Source organism: Asparagus officinalis, chromosome 9 (assembly GCF_001876935.1).
Source record: "Asparagus officinalis chromosome 9, Aspof.V1, whole genome shotgun sequence".
NCBI classification, from domain to species: Eukaryota; Viridiplantae; Streptophyta; class Magnoliopsida; order Asparagales; family Asparagaceae; genus Asparagus; species Asparagus officinalis.
In genome coordinates this window covers 21990784-21998259 of record NC_033802.1, presented here as the reverse complement: position 1 = coordinate 21998259, position 7476 = coordinate 21990784, and positions in this window count along the sequence as shown.

The following is a 7476-nucleotide window of genomic DNA, read 5'->3' as shown; positions in this document are numbered from 1 at the left end:
CCCGGAAGCATCACCCCCATCTCCTAAGTGAACTCCGTCGATCCCCTCAAGCTCCGTGCTAAGTGGACTCGGTTCCAACTCCCGCTAACCTTCCACCCTCCTCCGGCGACTCCCCTTCCCTCCCGCGACCTCTACTACGCCGCAGAATCGCTCATCTTCTCACGCTCTGGACGCACTCTCTCGTCCACTTCACTCCTGCGCCCTGCATCTCGCCTCGTCCGCCGCACCCCGCCCTCTCCCTCACTCACTCCAACCGCAGACACTGGGCAGACTCACGCATCTTAGCCCATCTCTCGACACCACACACATACCTCCTCGCTCGTCCCTCTCCGCTCCAACCTCTTACTCTGCTTCTCCTCTCGTCTCCATGCCTCTTCCTCTCTGCCTCAACTTCTCCACAAAATGGATATAGCTGCTGTATTTCTGTAATTTGTGTGGTCTTGTTCTAGTTTTTTTGCCTGTTATGCTATTATTATAGTTCTTGTCCAACTCAGCAAAAGAACTACTGGACAGGTATGATGTCCTTAATCTGATGATTTAAATTCGCAAAAGGGAGAGATCTTGGTATTAGTTGATTAATATTCATGCGCGAGTGTGTTGATTATCAATTTGTTTGAACATTTATTGCTAAGAGGTTGAGTCTGTTTAATTGCCACTTGTGGAGTGAAGAGATTTATGGAGGCAATGTTGTTCTCGCCTGTCACTTGTTTTGTTTTCATACAGCCCCTGGATGATTTGATATTTGTTATCTTGCTCAGGTACCTGCAATATTACCAGAAAGACGGTCTTAGCTTCCAATACAGAAGAACAAAGGGCGGGTTCTTTTTCAATTTAGCTTGCACATAAAACCCCATTAAGGTTCAACTGAAGAATGTAAATCAGAAGAAAGTAGGAAAATCTGTTTAAGAATTTAGTGCAAGGAATTGAAGGAAAATCTCGAATGATGTAGTGCATTGAAAGTGAGTGTCCACCTGACACAATTACAAGAAAAACAGCAAGATGCAAGCGAAGTAATTAGAATGAACAATAAGCATGAACAGTGCCAGCACGGCTCTGTCCGCAAAGACACTCCGTGCAGATATTCACACAGACAGCCTGCAGACAATGCAAAAATAAGTGGAGGATAAAAGGCAAGAGGGCAGGAGGTATGAGTTATTAATCAGCAATCTTGTACCATCAGGCATCAGGCCATTTCAAACATCGTGATAAGCAATAATACGCATCACAAATCAAGTAACTAAGATCAGCAATATATGAATCACAGCATCCGAAAGGCCATCAAATGAAAATTAGCAAAGAGAACAATAAAGTGTTCAGCAGCTTATATATGTATATATATATATATATATATATATATATATATACATCAAGAGGGATACTAAAATGTGAAAAATAAGAAAACATTATTAATAAAAGAATTAATGACTTACAGATTTGTGAGTGCCAAATAATTCCGCTTATCATGTGATTGACCTACTTTACCACACCCGTGACAACGTCTATTTTTTTTATTTTTGGCTCTAGCCATTGCTTTCTCTTTTCCTCCTTTCAACCTTTTGCCGCATCCCTTTGCTCGCACTTGATCGGGTTCATTAAAACTACTTTGAAAAGTACAAGAACCATGCAAAACTAATACCATCACCTATTATATTACTACCTATTGAATTACTTTTCTCAGTGAAGCTCATTACAGTCATGCGGCTACTAAGAAATTGGACAATTTGCTCATTAATGCTACGCAATCCATTGGTAAACATCGTCCTTGTTTCTTCACATACTAGGGACTTGTCAACTAAATCCAAAGACGATTGGATAAATTGACTCCTCGTTAAAAGATAAGAAGTTTCAGGGGATATCTGCATGCCTTTATCATCATCCACTGCTCTCGATTTTACAGACTTAGTCCACCTCTTTAAGATGTATTTATCGGGTAATATTTCAACATCAAATTTCATCAAATATGAGATAATGTGCATACATGGGATTCCGACGCTTTTGAACTTTTTACAACTACAACTTGTAAAACAATTTCGCGGATTTTACTTGTTGCGAGCTTCTTTCTTTGAATTTGATAAACACGGTGATTGTCGGTTTCCCTAACAAACTGCAACTTGTAGTTAAAGTTGCCACACACTTCAGCCTCAAACTTGTAATACATCTCATTCGTGTAAATATCAACCATTTGCTCCAAAAAATCGTGATTTGTTCTAAGTTTAGGTTTCTCAATTACATCTTTGTGATCGGCCATCAACTCCCCGTGACGTTGGCGCACTAGTTCCCTGCCAAACTGTATTATAAAATTCACTAATAAATTATTCTTTGTAACAAATTTCTTAAAAAATGCATGTCCACTTTCTGCTCGTTGACTATTTGACATGTCAGCTGAGAAAACGTGATTAACATATGCAGGAATCCATCTTGACCGCAGTTCATATTAGTCTTGCAACCACTTGTTTCCTTCTAATCCACTTTTCTTAATCAGACTTTTCCATTGTAAATCAAATTCTTCAGGAGTCTTCGATTTCCAAATGTAAGCCGAGAACTCACTCTTATAAATACTATACTTCACTGCATCAATTTTCTTAGAAAAAATCATTAATATATGTCAACTACAATGTCTGTCAAAAGAATTAAATAAAGTGTTATACCTCCAGATGAGATGAGTGGATAGAATAAACCAGTGATAGTGCTCATGATTCAAAAATTATCAATAATATATACAAACTATAATACCTATGAAAAGTATTTGGAAGAACAAGAGGGAATGCCTTAGTCATAGTTGGGTCTTGATCGGTAATAATCATCTTTGGGGCACCATCAAGTATACTTTCCAAAAATTGATTAAATAACCATACAAAATCATCAACGCTCTCATGATTCAAAAATCCACAAGAAAAAAAATAATTGTTTGACCATGATTGTTAACCCTCATTATTGGTGAAAATATCAGGCCATAACGATTAGTGTTATACGTAGTATCAAAGATTACAACATCACCAAAAAAATTGTAAGCCCACCTTGAACTTACATTGGACCAAAAACAACGAGTAATCTTTTGTTCCTCATCGGCCTCAATTTGAAAAGTAAACGAGAGATTCTTTCCTTGTTCTAATTTTAAATACTCATAAAACATTTCACCATCATGCCCCTTCATATCAGCATGTATATCCCTTCCATGATTATACAAATCTCTTTGAGTGCACCCAATATTTTCTATACCTCCAGATTGTACTCCAAGAAAACTAAATTGTTGATACTGAGGTATATTCACCATGGAGAACTGTTTAGTTAAAGACTTTGTTACGGCTGAAACGTTACGATGATACCTTAAAAGATGAACATTTGATGGTGTTGATAGCGGATGGCTGTGTTCCTCATTAAAAACAGTAACAATATATTTTTCAGAGTTTGATTTTAAAACTATAATTTTGGCAGTACAATCCTCAACTAAGCTTCCTCGACGTCTTTTCTTTCCAACATCCGCGATTCTTGGAGATTTTCCTTATTTAAAACAAACATACTCCTTCCTTCTTATTTCACCACTTCTCGGCTCTTTATGAGTAGTCCAAGACCTTACACTAAACCCAACTGCTTTAGCATAAGCATTGTAGAATGTCACAATATCATCTACTGTGTCAAATTCTTACCATTTTTTTGGCCTCAACTCATCTGATACTTGAGGAGTATATATCAAATCATCATCGTCCAAGTTTACTTCAAGTATATATCAAATCATCATCGTCCAAGTTTACTTCATTAGCTTCAGTGTCCAAGTTTTCCATTTCTCACTAAAAATTGTAATTGACCTATAAATTTAACCTAGCTTCAGTGTCCAAGTTTTCCATTTCTCACTAAAAATTGTAATTGACCTATAAATTTAACCTGTCAGTTTGTAACATATATACATGAAGTGGTAGTTTAGCCATGAACATCAATTTTGACCCTAGAAAAATATGGTTTTTCCTTCAACAAAATGCAGTTCATTGCCAAACACTCTTGGATTTTTAGAGAAATAAAAAAAATGGAGGCAATGTGAAACAGAAAATAATAGGAAAAATTATAAAATCTAAAAAAATTTGTGTAATGAAAAGATAAGTTCTGCAAATAGACACCAACAGTACAATTGATGCAGGGGATAAAATGTCCCCAAATTAAAGCTCAGGGGCTTAATCAAAATGCCGAATTCAGAATTTTGGGTTACCCATAGTAACATTCATGCACATTCATACGAAACCAGGGTGACGAGCATCAGTTCTAATTACATAATCAAGCCAAAAGTTTCATTTCTCCTTTCAAAAAAAAAAACTTAAACATCGAGGCTAAAAAAAATCAGTTCATCGAACTGAAATTGGGGTGTGATCCTTACCTGAGTTCAGAGAGGGATTGACGAAATCCCGTCTTTAATGGCGGCGGAGGAGGAGGAGGCGGAGTTGCGGCTGGGGTTCGTGGCGGAGAGGTGGGCGGCGATTGGTCGCGGAGGAGGAAGGAAGAGAGGGATCTCGCGGCGGTCTCAGATTTCGGAGTCGTGGCGGAGTTACGGTTGGGGTTCCTAGGTGGAGAGGCGGTGGCGATTGCTCACGGAGTTCAAGTACTTAAAGATGGGGGGTGACGTTGGGAGGGAGGCGGAGTGGTGAAGGTCCGTTGAGTTGCCGATTGAGGGAGCATTGAGAGACTCAACCGTCAGCCGCGGATTTGGGGCTTTGATGGAGGAGGAGGGCGTTGGGGCTTTTTTGGGGGAGAGAGGGGGGGAGAAGATAGGGTCACGTAGATATTGTAATAAGTGGCTGTTGCTTTGGTTTACACAAAAAAACCCAACTCGGTTGGAGCGTAACGAAGTTGTGCGTTATAGGAACGCACTGTAAATATATAAATAATATATATATATATATATATATATATATATATATATATATATATATATATATAATATTATATATTAGGTATATGAGTATCCTTGTCAATAGAGGAATTTCCGCTCATTGTCGCCTATGTGGCACAATCGCCACTCACGACTCATAAAGTAGGCAGAAATGGCCTCACCAACTCACAATGCTCTCTTACTTAATTAATGGATGAATGGGGATTATGCCACATATGCGTCTGAGGAATCCCCTCTATGACAATGATTACCTATTAATCTAATGATATATATATAAATATATATATATATATATTATAATTAATTATATATATAATATAATTATATATAATCATATGGAGAGGTTCAAATAAAAACCTCACTATCCTAAAAACTAAAAACCAATCCTCTCCATTGGATCTAGATTCATCCAATGGCTGAGATTAAAGCTGCATAAGGGTAATTAGGTAAAATAAACAGCCCACTAAAGAGAGATAATTAATGCTTCTCTGTTGAGTTCTTCATTTCCCCATGCAATTCACTCTCTTTCTCTCTTCAAAATCACAGCAACTCTCTCTGTCTTTAACATCTCTCTTCTTCAACCTTCGTCTTCTTCAACCTCTCTCTCTCCAAAATCACAACAACTCTCTCTTCTTCAACCTTTGTCTTCATGGTTTATGAAATTATTTTGACGCTTCGTCTTCACGGTCTTCTTCAACCTTCGTCTTCATGATTCAGTGGGCTATTAAATTATTTTGACGTTTTAATGGTAAGTTTATAAAATTTGTTTGATTTTTCGTCTAAAATTTTAGTTTTAACCTTAAAGATCGTAGCTTTTTGTTGTAAAAGGTGAAATATTTCACCTTTTAGTCTGAAAAGTTTTTTGTTTTTTGAAGAAACCAGTTGAAAAACGAAGACACGCATAAGTGAATCTAGATTCACTGCAGTGAATCTCGATTCACAGCAGTGAATTCAGATTCAGTATGTGAGGTGTTTGTTTTTTACCATAAAAATCATAATTTTTTGCTGTAAAAGATAAAATCTTTTCATGGTTTAAAATTTTATAGCTTGTTTTTTACCATAAGTTTCTTATTCTTTTTGTTTAAAATTTTATAGCTTGTTTTTTACCATAAGTTTCTTATTCTTCAATATAAAAATTTTATAGCTTGTTTTTTACCATAAGTTTCTTATTCTTTTTGTTTAAAATTTTATAGCTTGTTTTTTACCATAAGTTTCTTATTCTTCAATATAATCCAGATTCAATGGAGTGAAAGCTTGGATGGTTAGGATGGTTTTTAATGAATTGTTGAAGAAATAAATGCATGTGCTGTAATTTTGAAGAAATAAACGCATGAGTGAATCTAGATTCACTGTAGTGAATCCAGATTCAGTTATGTGAGGTGTTTGTTTTTTACCATAAAAATCGTAACTTTTTGCTGTAAAATGTGAAATCTTATCATGGTTTAAAATTTTATAGCTTGTTTTTTACCATAAGTTTCTTATTCTTTTTGTTTTTTATTTTTGCAGATTTGCTATTGTTTGATAACGAGTTTCAGTTCACTAAATCTGGATTCAATTCAGTGAATCTGGATTCACTCCAATGAATCGAGCTTCAATATAATCCAGATTCAATGGAGTGAATCCAGATTCACTCCAGCGAAAGCTTGGATGGTTAGGATCATTTTTAATGAATTGTTGCTGTGTTCTTCATGCGAAGATGGAAGATCAAAGCTTGATAGAAGATGAAAGTGAGTTACAGAGAGCAGGAAAGTGAGTTAGAGAGAGAAATGGGGAAATGGAGAACTCAACAGAGAAGCATTAATGTTGCCAGCCACCATTAATGTAGTGAATTGTTCCAATTTTACCCTTTTTTACAGCTGATGTGTATTAAATGTGTCTATATTTATAATTCTACCATCGAAATATAGGCCATTGGATTAGATAGATTGGAGGGTTAGGATTGGTTTTTAGTTCTCTAGGTTTTTATTAGAACCTCTCCCTATATATATATAATTATATTATATAATATATATATATATATATATATATAATATATATATATATTATATAGAGATAAGATAGAGAGAGAGAGGAGAGAGAGAGAGAGAACAGAGAGAGGAGAGAGAAGAGAGAGAGAAGAGAGAGATTAATGGGGTATCCTTGTCATAGGAGGATTTCCTCCTATGACACCTCTAAAATCACATGATTGAGCGACATTATGGATGATCCGCTCCGTTGAACTTGATCTACATATTCTAAAACTTCAACACACCACTTTTGTGGTGAACCCGTCGTCGTTTGACCATTCATCCACGTCGTATCAATTTAACGGTTTTGAATGAATAGAACTTTTCACATGGCTCGATGGAGGGTCAAACGCGACAGATTCACCCCAAACTTGGTGTGTTGGGGTTTTAGAATATGTAGATCAAGTTCAACGGAGCGGATCATCCATAATCTTGCTCAATTATGTGATTTTAGAGGCGTCAAGGAGAAATCTCCTCCTATGACTAAGGATTACCCATTAATCTCATATATATATATATATATATTAATATATATATATATATATATAGGAGAGGTTCTAATAAAAACCTAGAGAACTAAAAACCAAGTTG